The sequence below is a fragment of the Dromaius novaehollandiae genome, chromosome 22, assembly GCF_036370855.1.
Source record: "Dromaius novaehollandiae isolate bDroNov1 chromosome 22, bDroNov1.hap1, whole genome shotgun sequence".
NCBI lineage: Eukaryota > Metazoa > Chordata > Aves > Casuariiformes > Dromaiidae > Dromaius > Dromaius novaehollandiae.
In genome coordinates this window covers 1,012,251-1,036,040 of record NC_088119.1, presented here as the reverse complement: position 1 = coordinate 1,036,040, position 23,790 = coordinate 1,012,251, and positions in this window count along the sequence as shown.

Genomic DNA, 23,790 nt, shown 5'->3' with positions numbered 1-23,790 from the left:
AGCCTCTCTGGGCAACCTGTGCCAGTGCTCAGTCACCCCCACAATAAAGAAGTTTTTCCTTGATGGATGGAATTGCCTGTGTTTCAGTTTGTACCCATTGCCCCTCATCCTATCATCGGACACCACTGAAAAGACTCTGGCCCCATCCGCTTTACACTCTCCCTTCAGATATTTATACGCACTGATAAGATCCTTCCAAGCCTTCTCTTCCCCAGGCTGAACAGTCCCAGCTCTCTCAGCCTTTCCTCATACGAGAGATGCTCCCATCCCTTCATCATCTTAGTAGCCCTTCACTGGGCTCATTACAGGAGCTCCACATCTCTCTTGTACTGGGGAGTCCAGGACTGGACCCAGCACTCCAGCTGTGGCCTCCCCTGGGCTGAGGGCAAGGATCACCTGCACGATGTCAGTGCTCCTCCTAATGCAGCCCACAATACCATTGGCCTTTTTTGCCACAAGGGCACCTTGCAGGCTACCAGGACTCCCAGGTCCTTCTCTGCAGAGCTGCTTTCCAGCAGGTTGGCCCCCAGCCTGTGGTGCTACATGGGGCTATTCCTGCCCAGGGGCAGGACTCTGCACTTCCCTTTATTGAACTTCATGAAGTTCCTCTCTGCCCATTTCTCCAGCCTGTCAAGGTCCCTCTGAATGGCAGCACAGCCCTCTGGTGCGTCAGACACTCCTCTCAGTTTTGTATCATCAGCAAACTTGCTGAGGTGCACTCTGTCCCTTCATCCAGGTCATTGATGAACAAGTGGAACAGGATTGGAGCCAGCTTTCAGCCCTGGGGTTCACCACTAGCTACAGGCCTCCACCTAGACTTTGTGCCACTGATCATAAGCCTCAGAGCTCTGCCATTCAGCCACTTGTCAGTCCAGCTCACCATCTGCTCATGCAGCCCCTACTTGCTCAGCTTGCCTGTGAGGATGTCATGAGAGACAGCGTGGAAAGCCTTCCTGAAGTCAAGGGAGACAACAGCCACTGCTCCCCTCCTCCACCCAGCCAGTCATGCTATCGGGGAAAACTATCAGGTTGGTTAAGCATGATTTCCGCTTTGTGAAGCCATGCTGACTGCCCCTGATCACCTTCTTCCCCCTAATGTGCTTAGAAATGGTATCAAGCAGCAGCTGCTCCATCACTGTGCCAGGCATTGAGAGGAGGCTGACCAGGCCTGGAGTTTGCTTCAGTAATCCCTAAGCCGATCCTCCTGCACCAAGGGAAAGCCTTTCTGCAGACTTTCCTCCTGGTCTCTGGGGCCTGGGACTGCTGAGGGCCACTCTTACCAGCAAAGACTGAGGCAAAGAAGGCGTGTAGTACCTCAGCCTTTTCTGTGCCCTTTGGCACCAGAGCCCCTGTCCCTTTTGGCAGCACAACCACATTTCCCCTAGTCTTCCTTTGGTTACAGATGTCTTCAGAGAAGCCCTTCTTGTTGTCCTTCACATCCCTTGCCAGATTCAACCCCAGGTGACCTTCCCAGCCCTAGCCCTGAATGCTCCAACAATGTCCCTATCTTCCTCCCAGGTGACTTGTGCCTCCTTCCACCCTCTGAACACATCCTTCCTGGGCTGCAGTTTGGCCAGGAGCTCCTTGTTCATCCAGGCAGGTCTCCTGCTCCCTTTGCTCAACTTCCTGCTCACTGGGATGGATACTCACTTCTGGAGCTTGGCAATATCAACCAATTGTCTTGCATCCGCCTCCCCTTCTCGGGCCCTATGCCATGGCACGTTTCCTCATGGAGCAACACAGCCTCGTGCACCAGCCAGGTGCGAGCTCTTGTTCTGCCACACACATCTCAGCCACTTGATTTAGGAGAGCAACTTGCAGCCAAAGCACTTTGGCATCCACTCAAGAGCCAAGCATCAGTGCAGGCTGAGAAAGACCATCCCGGCAGGTTTCACAAACTTTTGGACTGGCACTCAGATGCAGACTGCACATGTAGGAACTTACATTTCAGTACCTGTGTGCAAGCATTTTCATGAGCCTACCTAATCCTTCTGCATAGTCTTTTGAGTCTTTCTGCAGACTCCTGGGATGGACCTGAGTCAAGCTGGGATTCAGCTGCCTGGAAGTGGGTGTCTACAGGCATTAGGGTATCCCAGGGCACCGCAAGGAATTTTCGAAGGCTTCACAAGTGGATGCTGGTGCTAGTGTTTAGGCAACTGAAATCCATTCTCAGACTGGGATTGTAGCTGAGATTCCCACTTCACATGTTGATGCCACCTGTAGACACCTGGAGTGGAGGGGGGGTCACTTAGGTGGGGCTGACCACTAGGCTGACTGCCTGCAGAGGAAGCGTGAAACTTGGGATTTGGGGCATCGTCTGAGCCCTGGTTCTCAAGCGTGCACAGGGCCTGCTGCTTGCCCCCTCCAGAGCTCAAGTCCTCCTGTGCTAGCAACAACAGGCGATGTTGCAGCTGTGTGGGGAGGCCTGTGCACTGGGGGCTTTTCACCAATACAGAGCCAGCTGCTGAAGCTGGGAGCTCCTCCAGCATGAAGCCTCTCTCCGCCCTTGTCCTAGGCACCATTTGCCTCCCTGCAGCCCTCTGGTGTATCAGCCACTTCTCCCAGTTTTGTATCATCTGCAAACTTGCTGAGGGTGCACTCTGTCCCATCGTCCAGGACATTAATGAAGATGTTAAACACTATTGGCCCCATCATTGACTCTGGGGGTACACCACTAGTTGCTTGCCTCCAGCTGGACTTCGTGCTGCTGATCGCAGCTCTCTGAGCCCGGCAGTTCCACAAGTTTTCAGTGCAGCTCACTTATCTAGTCCATACTTCACATGATGTGATGGGAGACAGTGTCAAAAGCCATGCTGAAGTCAAGATAAACAATAACCACTGCTCTTCCCTTGCCCACTGAGCTAATCATTTCATCGTAGAAGGCTATTGAATTGGTCAAGCATGATTGCTCATTCGTATTTTCATGTTGTTTTCTCCCAATCACCTTCTTGTCCTTCATATGTTTGGTAGTGGTTTCAATGATTATTTGCTCTATCACCTTCCAAGGATTGAGGTGAGGCTGAGTGGCCTGTAATTCCCTGGGGCAGTCTGCCTTCTTCCCCTTCTTGAAGATAGGGATGGCATTAGTTTTCTTCCAGCCATCAGGAGCCTCTACTGATAGCTAAGACCTTTCAAAGAGAACTGAAAGTGCCCTTGCAGTGACATTGACCAGCTCCCTCAGCACTCATGGGTGCATTCTGTCAGGTCCCATGGACTTGTGTACATCCTGTTTGTTTAAATGCTCCCTAACCTGATCCTTCTCTACCAAGGGTCTTCCTTGCTCCAGGCTCTCCCACAGATGCCATGGTCTGGGACTCCTGAAGGCAAGTCCACCAATGAAGAATAAGGCGAATAAGGCATTGTACCTCAGCCTTCTATTTGTCCTTTTTACCAGGTCCCTTGCTCCGTTCAGCAGTGGGCCACGTTTTTCCCTAGTGCTGTTGGTACACCTATAGCAGCCCTTGTTGCCCTTCACATCCCTTGCTGGATTCAATGCCAAATGGGCTTTGGCTTTCTTAATCCTATCTGTGTGCACTCAGACAATGTCTCTATATTCCTTCTGGGTCACCTGTGCCTCCTTCCACTTCTTGTACGCTTCCTTTTTATGTTTGAGATTTTTCAGGATCTCTTTCTTTATCCGCACAGGCCTCCTGTCACCTTTGCCTGATTTCCTGCTTGTTGGGATGGACCATTTGTGAACATGGAGGACAAGATCCTGATTATCATCTAGCTATCTAGGTCCTTTCTACAAAGCAAATCCCTGAACAGGCTGAAGTCTGTTCTGAAGTCCAGGGTTGTGATCCTGTGACTTCCCTTGTTTCCTCCTGCTGAACTCCACCACACTCCATGGTCACTGTAGCCAAGTCTGCCCCCAGCCTTCACATCCCTGATTGGGGTGGAATCTATGTGTTGGAAAGTATCAGGTCCAGCAAAAGTTGACTACCTTGAATGTTTGCTGAAACTGAAGTTTACTTACATTCCCATGCCTCACTGGGTCATGCTCTGGCCTGCTATCAACTCATGTTCCATTGAAATAGAGAAATTCGGCAAGGAATATATCTTCCCAGTGAACTGTCTCCCACCCCTGCTTTCTGGAAAAGTACTCCTCAACTGGAGATCTACTCTTCCATCTCCCTCCTCCCATTTTACTTTCTGTGTCCAGTCCTTCCAGTCACCACTTGTACCATAAAAAGTACTGCCTGCAAGAAAGGTAGTAGCCATTTATGCTAAAAATTCTTTCTCTCCCCTGTGGTGCCTTTTGACTACATAATGGAAAACACAAAGTGAGCAAGGAGAAAACACAGCAGATCAAGGACAGTGACAAAACATGTTAACACCTGGGGCACTGCTGGAAATATATTCCAGAGCCTGTGTTATCAATTAAAGGCTAGTGCTGATCTGTGTGCTTGGCCCCATGCACAGCAGCATGCAGAACAGCACCTTCAACATTCACCCTTTTGCAGTCTTGTAGCATCCTTTTCTTGTTACTGCTGTTTTTTGCTGGAGTGGAATTAAATTTTACCTTGCTTAACAGCACTGTCTGTCTATGGTTTCAGAACAGACCCTCCTAATGTATTGCCAGATGATGCATTTATATGAGTATGGGTAACACAGTCACACAGGGGTAGGAAAAGAAACTGATTGACCGATGTCCTAATAGAAGCAAATTAACTGTATGATCCTAATAAACAGCTGCTGTACCTTCCTTTCCCCCTATCCATTAAGTCACTGCTGCAACTACATGGAAACATGGCTTTAGTATGTCATTAGCTGTTGCTAGGGGAAAGATGTAGGCAGAGATCTTTTGCTAAATGGTCTGGTCTAGGCTTTCACCACTAGCAATAGATAGGCAATCTTCCTGAAGTCATGAACCACAGGAATTACCATCTCCCACCCAGTGCCATCCTGTATCGAGTTGAAGTCAGAGCTCTAATATTACCAAATCACTTCTCTTTCAGCATTCGCATGTTGAGACTTCAGGGTATTAGGATGTTCTCATTTGGAATGTTGGTGAATCATCTCTCTCTCTCTTTTTTTTTCCCCAAAGCCTTTAAATGTCTCTCAACAGGGACCTCTGTTTTCCTCTGCTTTAGTGCCCAATGTAGTAAGGAGGTGAGAGTCTCTCAGGACCCTATTTCAGGACAGCTGCAGGTCCCAGAGACTGTATGTTGAATAGTGCAGTAGCCTTGTTTTCATTCTCCCAGACAAAATTCTCCTGCAGCTCATTGTAATAGGGATGGACTTCCCTGGCTGTACCAGAAACTTGATTTCTATCCCTGTTTTTCAAATTTGTTGCCTTCATTTATTCTTTTAACTCAATGCAGCATTGATCCTGTAGGAGGGAACTCTACAGAGATCAGCTTCCTTGTGATCTTTGCATACTAACATTGTATTGTTCAGCCTCCCAGTGAAATTCTTGGTCCTTGCTTGGGTTCACCAGAGGAGTAGTCTCTGATAGGGTCCAGGTGGTAACTGTCAGATAGCTGCTGTTGGTTTGGTTCTCCTGAACTGAGGATGTGATGGTGGTATGATATCACTTACATTGATACGGCAAATACTTCATGAAAGTTGTCCTCTTTGGAAGTAGAAAGGCCAAGAGTAAATTTGTATCTGTCAGCTAGTGGCTTGCAGTGATGAACCTGCCAAGATGCTGCTTTGGTTTATATTTTTTTGGAGGGCCCAGAAACCAGTGACTGATCTCTACCTTCTTGATCATTTGGGATTTCCTTGAAGGAAGAGAAGAGAACTATAGAATTTTCAAGAATTATTGCTTGCATGTAGCAGGAAGACTTCAGAGTTGCTGAATTCTTCCTCTGAAGGCTGAACTTTGTGACCCTACTTTGTGCCCCACTGGGCACTCTGGATCACAATCCAGTATAAAGCTTTCTGCTTATTTCAGGAGAGAAACCACTGTGCACACAAAGTGTGTTCCATGTAACTGTGAGTGTGGATACACAGCACATTCATACCTAAGAGAAATTATGCTGCTCACTAAACTGCTAATGTAGATGCACCTTGACTGTTCAAGTTAAACATGTTATCCTCAGTTGCTTAAAGTTATGTAAGGTCTCAGAAGTTGGTCATTACTGGAGATCATATGCTAGAAAATAAAATCCAAAAGACAGGCTGAGGAAGAAGGCCTAATGCAGAATTTTTGGTAATTGAGAAATGAGAATTTTTTTCTCAGGGAAACATTCAGAGCCATATTTATTTTCAGTTTGTTTTTGTTTAAGTTGATGTAATTAAATGCTTGCCCTATGTGAATCTGATTACCAGTAACTTCCTTTATTTAACATATGCTGAAAAAATCAAAATAGTGGATCCTAACATCTTTGAAATACTAATCATTGCTATTTCTTGCAGATATAAGAGACTTTTTGAGGACTTCACTCTATTTTTGCTTTTAGTGCTGATATCAGGCTAACGCTGTAGGAAAACATTCCTTCATGGACTACTACTGAACAGAACATTAGGATGTGCCCATCGATGTCCAGTAGCAGATTCCCAGTGAAAAATATAAGAACAGGACAATTGTATAGTGATAGTTTCCCAGTACATTCTCTCAGTATCTTGCATCTCTTCACTTTTTCATATTGAGAGCTGCAAGCAATTTGCTGTGACTAAGGCTCAAACTGAACTTGCTACAGGCTCAACACAAATGTTAGCCAGTTCCTGCTGAATGCCAGAAGGAGAGGTTTAAAGAGTGCTGTCAACAAAATACATATGCAATAAAAACAGTGTCATTCAGGTAATTGCAAGGATAAGCATAGTTTATTTCACAGTGAAATCTAAGGAAAAGAAACTAGCATTCAACAGTCTGCTGTTAAATAGGAACAGTAGATGGCACTGTTATTTTGTTTTTCCTCAGTATGTTACTTTTTCAGGAACATTGTCTCATTTGGAGCAATGTTCACAAAACAGGTTTTGAGATACTCAGATGAGGGAAGCTTTGTGCTATAGATCCTCATCCTAATAAAAAGCCCAGCATACCTTTTAAGTTTATGGAACAGTACCTGTGCTTCCCGTAGGTGTTACTAATTGCCCTTTTAGTCCCTACTGCTAAACATATTTTATGGCCCTGCAGACTTCAGTAGACCCTGCTTTTACATTAAAAAGCACTAAAATTTCACCACTAAGGCTTGTGGCTTAGAGAACTGCATTGGGCCTTCTGTGGAAATGCTGAAAAATGTTATTGTCTTTCTATCTGAGTACTGTCATAAGCCTACACCACTTCAATTATGTCTGCCCTATGCACACTGCACTGTCCCCTTTTCCAAGCAAGCCATGCATGAGGAACAATGTACATCTTGGTCGGGAGTTACACTGTGTCCTATAGCTATGCTGGTGAACAAGTGGGCAACAGCTAAAGCTATTCTGAGGTTCCCAGCCATGCTACGTATAAAGTGCCTGAGCACTGCATCTAGCTAGTGGTAACCTGGGATGTGACACGTTTTTACTAAGCAGGATTTCTTTCTGGCGTACTTGGTCACTGCTGCCTTCTAATCACATTTACCACTCTCATCTTAGGCTATTTTGAGATTCATGGGGACAAGGGAATTGTAACAGGCTACTAATGTCTAGGAGAGTCTGCCCCTGATGCAGCCTAAAACGTGCCCCCGCACTGGCTGTTTCCTTCACGGAGTCTGGTTCTGGAGCCCCAGCCAGCAACATGGAAGTGTAGGACCTCAATGTGATGATAGACAGCACCACCCTAAAATAAAAATTAATTTCTCAAAGAAGGGAACATCCAGCCTCCTTCCCAAGAAGGCTGATTGCATTCCCAGGCATGCAGTTTATCCTCTGTTAGTTTCTTAATTTTAAATGTGTAGTACTCAACTGTATGGCTAAAGCTGGTCTGGGCCGTCTCTCATGTAAAAGCAGTATACTGTGAAAAGATATTGTTGGACATGCATTCACAAGCATCCACATTCCCTGTCGGTCTCTCTCTAGACACACATGATGGTGGTGCAGGGAGAAACTGCCCTAAAAATAAAAGGAGTACTTTAAAGCCTTCCTGAAAATTAAGGTTTTGGTAGAGAATGGGGCACATGGGGCATTCTGGGGCACAATGGAAGAGTTTAGTGTGTGGAGGGACATGTGCCTCTCAGGCTTATTAAGATAGCTTTGAAAGATTATGGAAAATCTAGTATGAAACCAATCTTGTTGCATTCATATATATTTTGTTAGTAGGATTAGAACTCAAGTGCAGCCTGAACTTTCTCTATGCCCCTATTTCTCCATTTGGGGAATTTATTGGTATGCAGCCAAGCTGAGTCTGAGTATTTACCAAAATGCAGGCAGTATGCAATCAAGGAAAGAGGAGAATCCTAAAATTTGAGTGCAAAGTCAATGTACGATGGATGGATTCCAGTGAGTAGCCATATTAGAGATTAAGGGGGAAAAAAAGGGGGAAAAAAGTATCTGGAACTTGTATAGTATAAACCCAATTTTAGATTTTTCTGTGATAATTAACGTTGGTTTTGAAAACCTCAGAACAGACCGTTTGATTGCCCAAGATCAGTCTCTGAAAATACTGCTGTTAATGACTCCCTGTTTGAAGAGTCCTCTGTCATGATCAGTGAAGATCTTTGTTAGTTACAAGCACCGAAGAAATAAGGAAAATGCCTGGTTATAGGTATCAAAAATGTGCATCTTTAGGAGTACTAATTAACACTTCTGTCAAAAAAAATAGAGAAATAGAAAAACTCAGTAGAACGTACGTGAATGTTTTTCATTGAATAATGAGATAATGAAAGAACAATTGAGTTTTCATCTCACCACATTTTCCTTGGAAGCTGTAAAGTCTTTTGCAGTGATGTGTATAAAAATTATAGTAAAATGAAAAAAAAAAGAAAGAATAGTAGCAAGATTGACTGCAGTTTCATTACATTAGTGTCAGCTGTAAGCAATCTTAGTGATAACTTGTATATTGTAATTAGTAGATTTGGACTGTAAGACAATGTTTAATGTACTACTTACTAATGGCAGATGGAAAGCTGAAACAATTTTATTTTTTCAAATATATAATATTCCTTCTGAAATTGTAGTAATCAAAATGTTTGAAAATGGTTGAAGTTAAATTATTCCTAAGATATCATTTTTTGTAACTATTGTTAAAGGAAAACTCCATATAGAAGGAAAATATTAGAAATGGGAACTTGAATTGCAATGTCAGAAAATAAGAACTATTGACTTGCAGTATTGATTCTTTTAAAAATGTGTATGTGCCTGAAAATCTCTGCACTTGGTGTTCTCTGCTAACAAAAAGTTTGAGAAAAGTGTTAATTACAGAAAAATCTGTTTTTTCTGAAGAGGTTTGCTAGAAGTAAGAAATCATATTTTAGTCTATATTAATACGAGGGTTTGACTATAGCTGGTAAAGGAGGCAAGAGTCATGAAACCCTTGAAGGAGGTTAAGTTTTATGGGAAATGTGCACAAGAGCTAGCTGGCACTCCAATTTCCCCTTTTCTCTCTGACTGCACTCTTTAACAAGCCAAAGTTGCATCAAAAACCTGAGGAGGAAGACTCCTAGGGTATTGTCTAGGGTATTGTCTAAACAAATTCTCTCCTCCACCTTTTCAAGGCAGATCAATCAATAAGTGGCATTCCAAACCATCATCCCTAGCCAGTAAGGCTGTTAGGGATTTGCCGTTTTCCAGAGTACTCAATGTACGTGCAAGGCAAAAAAATGGTAGTACCTTGTGTTAGTGTCTCATCTTCAGCCATGTATTTGTAAATAGTACAGAAGTACCAGTTTAAAGTAATGATGAGCCTTCTTGGACAGTTCAATCTGTTCTCTCACATAAAGATTCAGAAACTTTTTTTGCAGATCAATGCTATCATCGAAGGATTGTGGATTCTTCATCTCTGGAGATGTTGAAAATTTGAGTGGACAAGGCTCTGAGCACCTTGATCTAACCTTGATATTAACCCTGCTTGGAGCAGGAGGTTTGACTAGATGACCCCCGCGGGTCCCTTCTATCCTAAATTTTTCTATGATTTTGATGCCTCAATTTCAACTATTAAAATACCCCTTTTATAAAGGACAAGGTAAGTCAGTTTTATTCTGATACAAACTTTTCAGTATAAGGCATATGTAACAGAAATTATTTTTTTCATAAGCCAATATAAGAATTTTGCTTCATAAAATAGTTTTGACTTTTTTATGAGGAGAATCCTTTCTGCATACTTTGATCATTTCATTCAACTTCATAATGAATAGTCGTGTTTTTGATAAGTAAGATTATTTTTAAAGAAAACAGGCTTTTAAAACTATATCAATCCCTATGAGTCTGCCTTTGCTGGTCGGTGAAATATTCTATTAGCTTTCCCCACATTTCTTGCGGGTTTTGATATTAGAGGATGTTTCTTCTTGTACAGCAGAGTAAAGTTGAAAGTTGAATTTTTGCTTTTGTAACAATAAATTTGGCAAAGCTAAAATTTCAATCCATGATGCAGTCTCTGAAGTAGCCATGTGAGGGCTAGATTGTCTGAGAAGGGGTGGGAACCAGGAATTTGGATAGGAAGCCATGCAGCTTGAAGCCCTTCCAGGATCAAATACCAGAGCAGGAAGAGCTAGCATGGTGATAGACATAAACCAGCTTCTTCGGCCACACCAAGGAGACTTTAAACAGGTGTGTATGCTCAGCTTTGAGAACATATGGTTTCTGATAATCCTGTTGAAAAATGCCACAGCACTTATGAGCGTCAGGGTGCACATCCTGGCCATAGGCTCATTTAAGCAGTTGATCAGAGAAAAGGTGCTAGTGGAGTGACAGCCCAGCATGTATCAGTTGATCAGAGTGCCAGTAGAATTGGCAATTGTTCTGTAAAGTTCTCAAGAGCCCTAGACTCAGGTCAAGATAAAAATGGTCTTTCAGACTCTAGTCCGATTGCTGAGGATATTTGGTATCGTTGATATGACCTTTGCAAATATCTACAAACCATGCAGTTGTGCCTTGGCCTGTGAGATGAACATGATGGTAGTTTGCAACACACAAAGTTGTGTCACCAGTGTGTGACAAATATTTGAGCCTTTCTATCTTCTAGATGTTATTTCAAGATCCCTCTGTAGGCTGACAACCTATCAACCTAAGCTTATCAAGCTGAGCAGTGTAAGTTAGCACCTGCATCTCAGATCAATGATAGAGAAGAGCTTTTGGGTTGCAGTTTTTGTGATTCATGAGCAACAACATTTATGGTGTGAGTTTCTTTATCACTGGGCCCTGACAGAGCTCTGATTAGCAGTGTTTGTGACTATTAGCATGGTTCAAAGTCGTTGTGATTCATGGCACATCAAGTTCATGATAAAGGTGACTCCTTCATTTGGATAGAAAGACAAAGAATTGGTTCAATTTATATGTGATTGGGAGTAACATCTTGGAGAAACATATGTGGGGATTCTTCAGTGCTCTGCAGAGAAACGTGCAGTTTAAAGAGCGGGAGACGAAGGAAATAGATACTTTGCAAGATTCCAAAACTCTTCAGATGTCTTTTGCTGATTAACATGTCATTAACAGATAAACTGACCATGCTAAAATGCTCCCTTCTGTGCTGTGGCACATTTTATCTCAGATTATCAAATGTATTTTAGTCATTACGAGCACCATCTCAGTCTCCTAAGGTCTTCTATATAGAGAGAACTGCAAGTAACTTCTCAGTAGTCAGATGACCGCTGCAATACCTGCTACCTGTTCAGCATTCAGAGGGCTCTTTGGAAACCAAGTTGTAGTTGACTGGGATACTTTCTGGGTGCTCCTTAAGTATGGTTGCTTGTTTGATACCACCTTGGCTTTGGCAGTCTGCCTGAAGCAACGTGTTTCGTAGGCTCCCTTGTAGGAGACGTGTAAATATAGATGTGAAAATAGTAATCAGTAAAATTATTTTGACAATACAAAGTCATTTTAAACTTACAACACCTCTACTGAAACTGAGAGAAATGATTTTTGACACATGATATATGAAGAATATAGGAAAAGAGTTACATTTTGGGTTGCTTATATTATTAAGACTAAGTAAGTCTAGTTAAGTTCAGACTAGTTAGGGAAGTTTAGGATGTTTCTGCTTTCTGTCATCCAGGGACAAGTTTCAGATGTCAAGAAGTATAATAACATCTTCAGATAGTAAAACACCATCATTTTTATACAGATTCTGGAATTCAAGGTTCTTTAATTTCTTTTTTTGCTTCATTTTCTTATTTGGTTCTTATACTGAGTATATATGAGAGAGAATGTATTATCGTGGTTTCTCTTTTGAGTCTAATTGCATGCTATTTTTAGTATAAATTATATTTTATTGAAAAAAGATATTTTGGTTGATAGGCCAAAAAAAAAAAAAAAAAAAAAAGCCTTGGAGTTAAAAAGAGCATAGATGCTATTTCAAATGGAGAAACTTGGTGAGGTGTTTTTATTTAAGACTGTTAAAATAACACAAAGTCTATGTCTGTGCAAAGAATGTGGTATTGCTAGTAGCACTCAGAGAGATGGCATTTTCTGATATCTAAGCCTTCTCACCAGACCTCTTCACTGAACCTTTACAAGTGAACCTTTCCTTAAAAATTAAGGAAAATGCTGACAGATAACTGCCACAGAAGTTGTTGGCTGCTTTTGACTCACATTTCTTAAGTGGTGCAAGTCTTTACAAACCCTTAAATGTTTCAGGATTTTCAGCAAGCATTTGTTCGCAACTTGTTAACAGTGTGAATGTAGAGTGGAGCAGGCAGTTTTAAGCAGAGAATGTATCAGCTGGAAAATGAATTATCTGTCAATGCTTAAGCAACATCTTTACCAAAGTCAAATGTTGCCACTCATAAAACCAATAACAAAGCCTTTTAGGACAGCTGTTTAAGATTAGTCTTAAAAACTACATTTTAAAAGGCTATTTTGAGAACTGAGAAACATATATATATATATATAAAAGGAGGTATTAAAGCAGAAGGGATAGCTCAGAAAGTAGGCTAATAAAAGCTGTTCAGATTATTCTGTGCCATCAAGATAAAGTCAATCTGACTGTCAAGTTCAGGGAAAGTTACAAATTAGAGCATATTTTGCAGCAGTTCACCTGTGGTACTGCTAACAGGAGAAGCCAAACAATGGGATAATGACATTATAATTACTAATATTTCAGTCTGAACAAACCCACATATTCTCATCTTTCCTTGAAATTAGAAGAGAGGGTAGTTATGAATTTTCTCAGTGGGGAGAAAGCATCCAAGAGCTTTCTGTTTTCATCTTTAACAGTGCTCAGCTTGTTACAGAGGCAAACTAGCAGAAACAGATAACTGTGAAAAAGAACAGAGAACCAGAGATTAACACAATGCAAAGAACTAGCAGCTATCCAGTTCTTCACTGTTTCTATTATTCATTATCACCCCTATTGCTCTGGTTGCTTCATCGTGGGTAAGTTGAAGTCACAATGCATTGCCAAGCAATTGAATTTTTTTCTGTTATAATTTTAAGGAGGTACTGGAGTGCTGTTGCAGTTTAAGGTTACAGCTTATCAAATTAAATGAAGTGTAGTGAGCTATTCACTCTTGCAGAGGAGACATGAATTAATGTTAGCCATCAGAGAAAGTTTTTCCACATCTGGCACTAGATAAGAAAGTACCATTACCAAGGGAATTCAGAAAAAAAAGAAGATACTAACCCATCTGTGGCAAGGTGAAGGAGGAGGTGGCAGAAGCCAGTGTGATGTGGAGCAGACAGAGAAGAGCAAGCTGATACAAAACAATAAGACTAGGAAGAATGGCCTGGAAAAAAAAGGCCTGAAGCCTCAGTAGATGAGGAGTAGTTGTTTCACAGGTGATTTTCACATCTATACAGATGTATATTTCCAGAGCTGCTGAGTACCAAAGAGAAGGAAAGTCTGGAAGCAGAAAGAATATGGGTAGCTAGCAGTGTGGCCTTATCCAGCATCTCCAGCACACTGTGCTGTTCCAGGGTTTTTCCTTTGTCAGTGTAAAAAAATCTCTCTGCATTTGCACAAATTTTCCTTTTGCTTCATCTACTTACTCTTCCATGGGCAAGTTACTTGGCATCATGACATCTCCCCCCATTTCCTCCAATAACTGTAGCAGACAGAGAGTATATATCCTGTCATGACATGCTGGGGCATGCCTGTTTGAAAAATATTAGTGTTTATAAGTTTCCCATTGGCCTAGATCTGAAGAATAGTGCTGGAATTTCCTTCCCTCCTCCCTTCCCTCCCAAACAGGGACAGAAATGATTGATGGAGTCATCGTGCCTATCTGCACTTTTCTTGTGCCACAGTGTGATGGAGCATTCCTTTGGTAGGCTTTCTGCAAGGCAGAGATGCCTGTGGGATTTCTAAGTGCCAATGTTTCAAACACTCTGTGAATAACTGGAGTATGCTGTGCCCTTCATTGGCTAAGTGAGGATGCAGGAGAAAGATTTTACCCTGGCTAGACTACAGTTTCTGCTACAGCTTTACTCTCAGCCTACTGCAACTGCAGGAAACATAGTACATGAGAGGATCTCAGAATTTGAAATGCTATTTGCAGACTTAATAGTGATAGTGGTGATAACTCTGCCTGTAATTAAAAAAATCTATTGAATGATTGTTAGTGAAGTGCCATTCTAGGAAAAAAATACTATAGTCCTGTAAATGCATGCTGGTTTTCAAAGACAGTACTGTGATTTCTGAGTTCAATTTGCTTTCTGTGTTCTATCTGGCTTTTGGACAGTCAGAATCTATTTAAGGATTGGTATTGAGGTGAGTAGGTATAAAATAAGAAATTCACTATTTTAGAGAAATATAGATACCTCTTTCATAATTGCTCTAGTTTGTTCTGAAGGCAAACTAAGGATATACTCTAACAAAAAACCACACCAATGACAGCTGAAACTGCATAACCTTTGCCAGTAATAGTATATGCCTCCATAGGAGAGTGAGAGGAAAGGAATTCTAGCTCTGGTCTTTTAAATGTGGTCGTATGGGAGTCTTTGGAACACCTTCTTGCTAATGTGGTCTGGGTAACAACAGCTGATACGATAGGAATATGAGTGTGAACAGAATACCCAAAACTGTTCTGAAAGGGTGTTTGTCCAAAACCAGATAGATAGTGCTAGAAAGAAAGTAAAAATGACTAAGTTTGCTTTAGATGACCTTCATCCCAGTTAAATAGTAACCTGGGGATTACAAGAGAATGTTAAGAATAGAAGGAGTCAGCTTGAAAAGTACAAAATAAGCATGAAAACTTGTGATTGCGGGGAGAGACCTTGGAGCAAGTGTGACAGAACAGCAGTCAGATCAGGTGCCATTAGTAGACTGGATCCAGCTACTGTGTGAGTGCAACATGTAGAGACCCACATCTCAGGTGTACAAACTAGTGGGGTGTTTTCTCATCACTGTGTGGCTTGGTGGGTTGCAGGGAGCAGTAGAGACACCCATGAAGCTAGAGCACCCAAGTCTCCAACAGGAAATGTGGGTAAATAGGAGAATTTGCAGGCCTGAAAGGGCATGCTTCTAACCCATACTGCCTATGAGAGGGGATGTGTGTGCATGTAACTGTATGAGTGTGTATTTGGGAGGGAATTAGAACCTTGGGGGTTAGTTAAGAGGTTAGTTACAAAAATTTGTAGGTGCTCATTAACATTTTGTAATTGTTGAGCATTTTAGTTTATCCATTGTATTGCTGATATTGATTCTGAATGTCGGTTAATTATGTGTCATTAAGAAATCAATAAACCACTTTGATCCTGACTGGATTTAACCCAGGTGAGCTGAGCAGTTTTCCCCTGTAACAACAGTGTTCAATTGCTTTACTTAGGTATTATAGTGGGAAGGGTGTTGACATCCTGTTGGTCTGTTTTAAAACCCATAAAATTGCAGGCCCTAGTAGCAGCCCTCTACCATTTCCTAAATGAAGAACCAAGAACAGGAAATTTTCAGAGAACTGTTGATCTCCAGCACCTAATTGTTTGACAAATCCCTATGCCTCTCAGGCTTGAAAGCCAAGTTAAAGCATGGGGTGGAGGTCTTTGATCTGCACAAGTAGGTGAAGAAGGAGCTCTCCACTTCTCTTATGTAAGAACTGTTGATCTCCAGCACCTAATTGTTTGACAAATCCCTATGCCTCTCAGGCTTGAAAGCCAAGTTAAAGCATGGGGTGGAGGTCTTTGATCTGCACAAGTAGGTGAAGAAGGAGCTCTCCACTTCTCTTATGTAATTACTTTGGAAAGTTACTTTAGGTGCCTGTGAATGTTTGTGCTGCTAATGGACCTCTGATACTGGAAATTAACTCAAGATTGTAGGCAGTCAAAAGTAAACGTGAGCTGTGTGCTCATTTTATTGGTGACAAGATTTTACATTACAATTTTATAATTGAAAGATTGAGCTACCACAGTTCAAAAACAACTTTGTCAATGAACATGTAAGGATGGGTGTTTCAGATGGGAAAATATGGTTAGACAAGGGGCATGGCTAAGCAACCTGTATTTGTGAATCTTGTTCTGCCAGAATAAAAACTCCACCTTTCTTTTGAGCCAGGGAACCATATCATACAGGCACTGAAAAATTGACAGAACCACCACTCACAAGATGGCCCTACTCATCACTGTTTTTTATGAGGTAAAGCATACCTACCATACCTAGTTATGCATATACATCAAGCTAGTATGGATACAGAGAGAGTACTAGTGCTTGGAGAGCAGGAGATCTTCTTCCTTTGGTGAACCGAGAAGCAACAATAAGCCAGCAAGAAACCAATATCAACATTTGAAATCAAGGGAAAAAAATCAAGTGTAAGTCACATTCCTTAAACAGCTGAGCATATATATCAGGTCTGCTGAGGAGCAGGAAAGGGTTGAGGTAAGAGAAAAGCTTTTTGGATCATTATACTAAAGAGCAGTCATTAGAGACTTGTTGGATGTATGAAAGGAAAGTAACCGGCTGCAGAAAAGCTACTATCAAGGCAGCAGACTGGAAAGTCAGTTATTCGGCACATGGTGTGGGGGTGTGGGAGGGAGTGTGTCTGCATGTTGTTAAAAGAGTAGCTCCAGAGGAGTGGTGAATGAGAGGTAAGGACGAAAACACACCTGCAGAGTTCACTGTGTAAAAGGATGTGGTGTTTATGGGGGGAGGAATGGGTCTTCTATTAAAAGCAGAAAAGCACAAAGAGTTCCTGTTTCAATGGTAAAAAGAGGAGGGGGGAGAGGAATTATGTGTGGGGGATAGATCAGCAAAAAAGACAGCAAACTGGTACATAGGTAGCATCAGAGAAGAAATGGGGAAGGTGGAGAAACCGAGCAAACCTAACATAGTGTTTGGTACAAAGTACAATACTGGAACATGATGGTCCACAGAGGGAGGAAAAGCTGTGGAGCACTTGACAACTGCAAGCCAAAAATGAAACATGCTTAAGGGGGGCTTTTGTGAAAACTGGCAAAACAAACATTTCTTCAAAGGTGACTGTGGAACTGGTTCTTGCAAACATAAGAAAGCTTAATAGAAGAGGGCTGTGTGCTGCAGAAAGAAGCTGCTTCCCATTCAGATGAGCATTATTGTAAAGTCTGTAAGCAAAGAGACAGGGAGAGGTGAGGGGATTTCTTCCAGCAGTGACTGGCTGTTTTCCTGGAGGCTCAGCAAGCCTGGGCAGTGGGAGGCGAGGTGAGGGCCTGCCAGTGCTCCGCACTGAGGAAGCTAGAAGCTGCTCGCAGAAGGTGAGCTTGCTTGCAGCTGCTGAGATAAACTGTTCATGTCTGCTTCTGTCTTTGTTTTTTTTTCTTCTAGCAGCACAGATTTTAGCAGCAAGAAAAAAAGAGAAGTTACTCTAAAGAAACAAGAGTAAAACATCATTCTTACTGGAACCATTCACAGCTGCTTGAGTGACCAAAAGTCTGCTAAAGGAGGTTTTCTCAATTCCTTTTTTTCAGGAAAGATGGGTAGAGGTATGCATTTGACAGCATCCCGAAGCAGAGTATTGCCCACCTGTACTCACCTCTTTATGTCAATAATCTGTACATTTATATGTCTTAGAAAGGAAAAGCTGTCCTGACCTGAATATTCTTGTCCCTTTGTTTGCCAAAGTTGAAGTGAGTGCTGGAAATGCCTCCCTGCAACAGCAACTCACTATGTAAACACCTCTCCCATATCAGCTACATAGCAAGAAGGGCAATGGAGGGTAGCCCCTGAGAACAGGAACCTCCCAGTACAGTGCTCATGTTCTAAACAAGACAAAGGCTTAGATTAGCACAGTAATACCTGAGGTAAATTACAGCCTATTAGAGATTAAACATGAGATTTTTTTGTAGTGGAGTTGCTCCAGCTACCTCTATTATCTCATCTGGGGATACTGGTGGAATGAGCTATGGCTTTAAATAAAAACATTACTTTCATCTTTAGACTTCCTTCATCCCTGAGGCCAATTAGCAGTTGCCACCTAATACAGTTTCTATCAACCTCCAGACTCCCTCCTTAGTGTGTTACAGAAAAATGTTACTTTTGTTATCCAGCTCCTACCAGATTAATCTAGTCACCTGGAGCTGGGCAGATGTAGTCAGCTTTCCTTTGTCTGGGCAGTGCTTCCAAGTAGACCACAGTCAATAGCCGGCCAGTTTATGGGTAAGCAGCAGCAGTCAATTGTCTAGGTATCTCCATGTGTTGCATCTGGGTAATATGACTTCTGAGAAAGGTTTTGACCCTTCCCCTACGCCATTTACAGGGAGTCCCACGGGAACCTCTTGCTTGGTGGTCTGTGGCTGATTTACCATTGCTGGAGGTCATATGGGAAACGCCTGTTCAATAACAATTTAGTACTGAGCGGTATAATTGAGGTAAAAGCCTACCTATAAGTTTATGCCTTGGAAGTTCAGCTGTATAACTAAGTCTCCTGAGTGGCTGAAATAGATCCTGTCATCCTGCCTCCATGCAAAGCTTAGGAAACAGTGCTGAATTCCAGTAATCTTCCTCACCTTTTAAAGCTGTTTTAACATGAGAGGGAGGGGCATGGTCTGTAGATGTTTCCACTGTTGTATTTCTACACAGTAGTTGCTGAGATGATGCAAAGGGACCTTGGTATTGGTGCCTTTCCACCTTCCTTGTGGTATCTTGTGTTCTCAGTACAAAAGGGGCACTGTAGGTAGGCCCCATCATGCAACTTTCTGCTTAGTTTCACCAGGAGAGCAACTTTTCTTATGTGTACCAATGTTGCCTGTTAGTGCAATGAGCTATAGACACATGGAAAAGTCACTCCTATTAAGAATCTGTGTTGTGCACTAAATGGCTGATGTAGATGCCCTTGAAGTGCTTCAGATGGCACTAAACACCTTGTCTGTCTGAACCATTGTATCATGCCCCATTCAATTTCTTCTGCTTCCCAAGACTAGAAGACTAGAGTCTGTAGAAAAGCAGTCTTATTTCTGTACTATTGCTGAAGATATATTTGTTGAAAGGAACAAATCATGTTTCTTTAAAAGACACTACACTCTGCCATTGTATCCTTACATAATGTTGTGGCAGGCAGAAAGAATGTCCTTGCGTTTTCAGAGTCACCAAACACAGGAATTCTCTCCTGTTGTTTCTGAGCAGGGTGGAGGAAGGAGAGGAGATGAAGACGGACCAAGGGAATACCTAGCATTTCCAAAATTGCAGCTGGTGGCTGCGAAAAGAGCTCGTAAAAGACTATATTTAACTAGGCAGAGAAAATCTCTTGAAATTTGGGTTTGAGGTTTCTATCTTAAATTGGGGCTTTAAAGAAGTGCAAAACTTTTTGTGCTGTCCACTGACTATGGACCTGCTGATAAAAGAAGGCTGGGCATGATGGCTGAAAAGGGAGAACTAGAAGTGTAGGGAGAAAAAAGGAAGAACTAGCAGGTACCTAATTCTGAGGGATGCTGAAATGCACTTTGGACACCTAATTTGGCCATGGGGGCACAACTATATCATAAAATCAACTGCAACAGAACTGTGTGATGAACAAATATGAGTTGATATGACAAGTTGTTTCTGAAGCATCACAGACTGTTCTTTGCTTTCTCCAGCACTTTTTTAATCCCTGCAGAAAGCGAGCACAGACTTTCCATGTTGCTGCAGTTAAAAAAAAAAAAAAACTAAATGTACGCAAATGCTTTCCTGTCTTTCACAAGCATTTTGTGCATAATCTGCCCCAGCAGAAAAAGCTAGCTATGCACTACTTCTGTGCTGCTCTGTTAAGGTGGCTCATGTGGTAGTTAAAAGCAGAAATGTGATAGTATATCCATTGTTTACTGGAGTAAGAACCTGCAGCTAAGCACTATATAGTGCAGCTGCTGAGCTGCAGAATAGGTGGATGATAGCTTGAAAGTGCAGAGCCTCTGAGAAGCTTGTTTTACAAAGTCCCTTACACAGTGCATCAGTGTCTGTCTGTGATTTGGAATGCACTGAACAGGACGGTAACTTGCTTCTGGTAATGTTAGATTAGATGAACTGTCCTCAATGCTCCCTGCGTGCATCATGCCAGGAGTAAATGCTATTATTACTTTCCTTTTCCAGTATTCAGCTATAAGTGTTTGGGGCAAAAAAGGAAGATTTTTTTAGATCATAAATACAGAGTTTTGCAAGACCCTTTCTTCAAAGAACTGCAGCTTATGTATGTATTAAATAGAAAGTTGTAAAGCTTAAGAACATTCTGCTTGAAATTATCTGAGCTGGTAACTTTAGTATTGAAATGTCAGTGCTATGATATCAATATTTCTGACAAACTGAAATGTTTTATAAATGAGTATTTTCTTTTCTGGAAGAAGTGCTTATGTCCATCTCTTTTACATATATAATGAATTGTGTGGATTTGTACATTTTGTCAGGAGTTAGGCTTTTGTATACATTGAAAGAAAATGAGTACAAGGTCTCAATTCCCTGGCAATACTTAAGCTCACAATACCTGGGAAGCAAACTACAACAAAAGTTATATAGAAGTGCCACCAGATAAGTCATGCATTGATTACAGGAATTTTTTTTTTTTTTTTTTGGTTGCTTTTCCATACTTGTAAAGTTTTTTCTTGTTCCCATTCTAACTTCCAAGTACAGCACTACTTTCATTCCTACTGATACCCAGACCAGCCCTTTCTGAGTCCTAGGGTGTGGCTGACTTTCAGGAACTGAAGTTATAGTTTAAATCGTTCTCTTTAATTTGCCAGTCAGAAAAATCTCTTGTTTTTTTTCTGACTAGCTAGAGGCATGAGGTTTCCTAGGAACTGTCATAATAGTGGGCAACGTGAAGGATTCTTAATTTCAAATCAAGGATTCTTGATTAAAAAAACAACAACTTTCAGCTGGCAACAGATGCATTTGGAATGAAAACAGAAGAGGTATAAGGAAACCCTCAACCTTGAGTAGTATTGTGTGGGCTGAGGTTGTAGCTCAAGATGGAGGTGGATAATGCGGTTAGAAATACCTGTTTGTGTTACTGCATGTGTCTCTATCAGAGACCTGCTGCTGTTGTGTCCAGCCAGCAGGCTGGGCAGCAGGCCCATTACCAGACCTGGGCAAATCTACCTAAGTCAGAGATATTTTGACCAGCAATATTCCTCAAATCTTTCCTTACCAGATCTCTTAACTTCAGCCTCCACGTAGTATCAGTTATCGTAGACAGCAGCTACAGAATAACCTTCACAGACAGCAGATCAGGCAGAGGATGCAGTATACAGACAACCATTCTTTTTCCAAAGGCTAGAGAGAAGGAGCCATTGAAAATATGCAGATAGAGCAATAGAACAAGGGAGATTTTGACTGGAAAGAGAAAAACTGCAAATCATAAAACCCTGCTAAAAAAAAATCTTTCTCTATGAAATTAATTGTAACCATTACATCTTCCATTTAAGAAGTTGTAACTGTTCTAGTTCTGTGCTGATTATTCGTTGATAGTCAGCTGTGTTGCCACATTTTGATATGCATCTATTTTTCCACCTAATTGCTAATCTATCCAGAATAATACAACATGGCTTCTATCATGTCTCAGTGTAGAAATTTGAACTTTAAATGTGCTTTCAGTCAGTCAGGAAACTTGTTACAGTATAGTTGTCATAAGTAGTCATGTTTACTGACTATACTTATGAAAAATATATGCCGTGTGGAGCAAACACTTTAAAAATCAATACTTCTCCTTTTCTAGTCTTTCATCAAACCACCAACACACATTAACTCTTACAGAGCATTTCATGTTATTCTAAGGTCATGCAGTACATAACTGGAAAAAGTGCCTGAAAGTAATGACAAAAATGACTGTTAAGTAACTGGACTGTTTAAAAAACTGCTTAGATTAACTTATATTTTTATTGAAATCCTGATGGTTTTTGAGGTGCAAATGTGCTCTTATATTCAATTCATAACTTATCAGAGAAGCAATAAAATAGCATATAATATTTTTAAAAACTAGGGTTTTTTTTAATCAAAAAAGAATTTCAGAGAATCTAATAAGCCCTGGCAACTGCAATGAATTAATCTTATTCTTTACACTCTTAATGGGAACAAAACAACTGATTTTCTCAGCCATATTGGGGATTTATCTTCACATGCATATTACAAGTTTATAAGCTAAAGAACAAATGTACAGCATAGTACCTACACTGCAGTGATCTACGTTAATTTCTTTGAACTCCTGAAATCTAAAAGTCGGTTGTCTGAGCCTAGTGAGTTGCCTTGATGTCTTCATGGAGTCAAGGGAGAAAAATAGGTACCTCCAGAAAGGGCTTCATCTCACCTACATTTATACACCTACCTTAGGATGAAATTGGGAAAGATTTTATAAAAGCAACTGGTATCCTAAAAAAACCTTTACTGATGATCTGAGAGAGGTGTTTTGCACAAAAGCACTTTTAATGTTCATTGTGGGAGGCCTGCAGAAGGCTAGTTTGGAGTAGTTAATGTACTGTCCCGGAGTCCACTTCATAGTAGCTTCTCTGTATATACGAGTTCCAAGTTAAGAATTTAATTCAGCACCAAATTCTGGTCAAACTGACACATATGCTTAAAGTGAAGGACATTTAAAGTAAGCAAAATGTCATTACCCCAGCAGAATAGGTGCAAAGTAAAAAGACATGCTATACAATTTTAAAAGGCACCAAAAACTTGAAAAATGGCAGTCTCACAGTAATTATTTGTAAAGTCACATTTACTTGTGTTAAAACTGAAAGAAAAAAAAAAAAAAGGTTTCCATATTCATTCCACCCTCACCAGGCATTGAAAATAATTAGGTGTTGATTCGGTTGTGGGAAATGTTTCCAGTTCTATTTCAGAGAATATTATTAAAACTTCATGGGAGTTAATGGCAAGCACAGGTAGCAAGTTTTAATAATCCTGGAGACCCAACATAATCAAATGATAATAGTTGCTTCCAAAGGGATGTTTTTGTCTTGTCTATAGGGTTCAATTTTCTGTCATAGGCAGGAGTAGAGGCATTTTGAGCAACAGAAGGGAAAAATCAGCCTCCCAGGCATGACAGTTGTGTCTGCTCCTATCCTCAAGTGTTACTCCTTCTCCTGTTTCTGGTGACACATGTCAGATGAATTGATGACAAGTACTAGGTCGGCAATAACAAGGAAACCGACAAATTTTTTGAAGATCTCCATTTGCTGTAAAGGAGATACATGTGCTCAGTGTGACCCTGGCATGTAGTTGAGTGAAAATTTCATGCAAGGGATGAGTTCATATGAACACAGTAAACTTGCCCAGTAACCTGGAAACACTAACTGGTAGAAACAGCTTTCCAAGCACAAGATCTTGTGTCATATATAAATACAAAAGAAGTTAGACACTCTTAACTTCCTAAGTTACCCTCAGGGTTTGGACCACCTTTT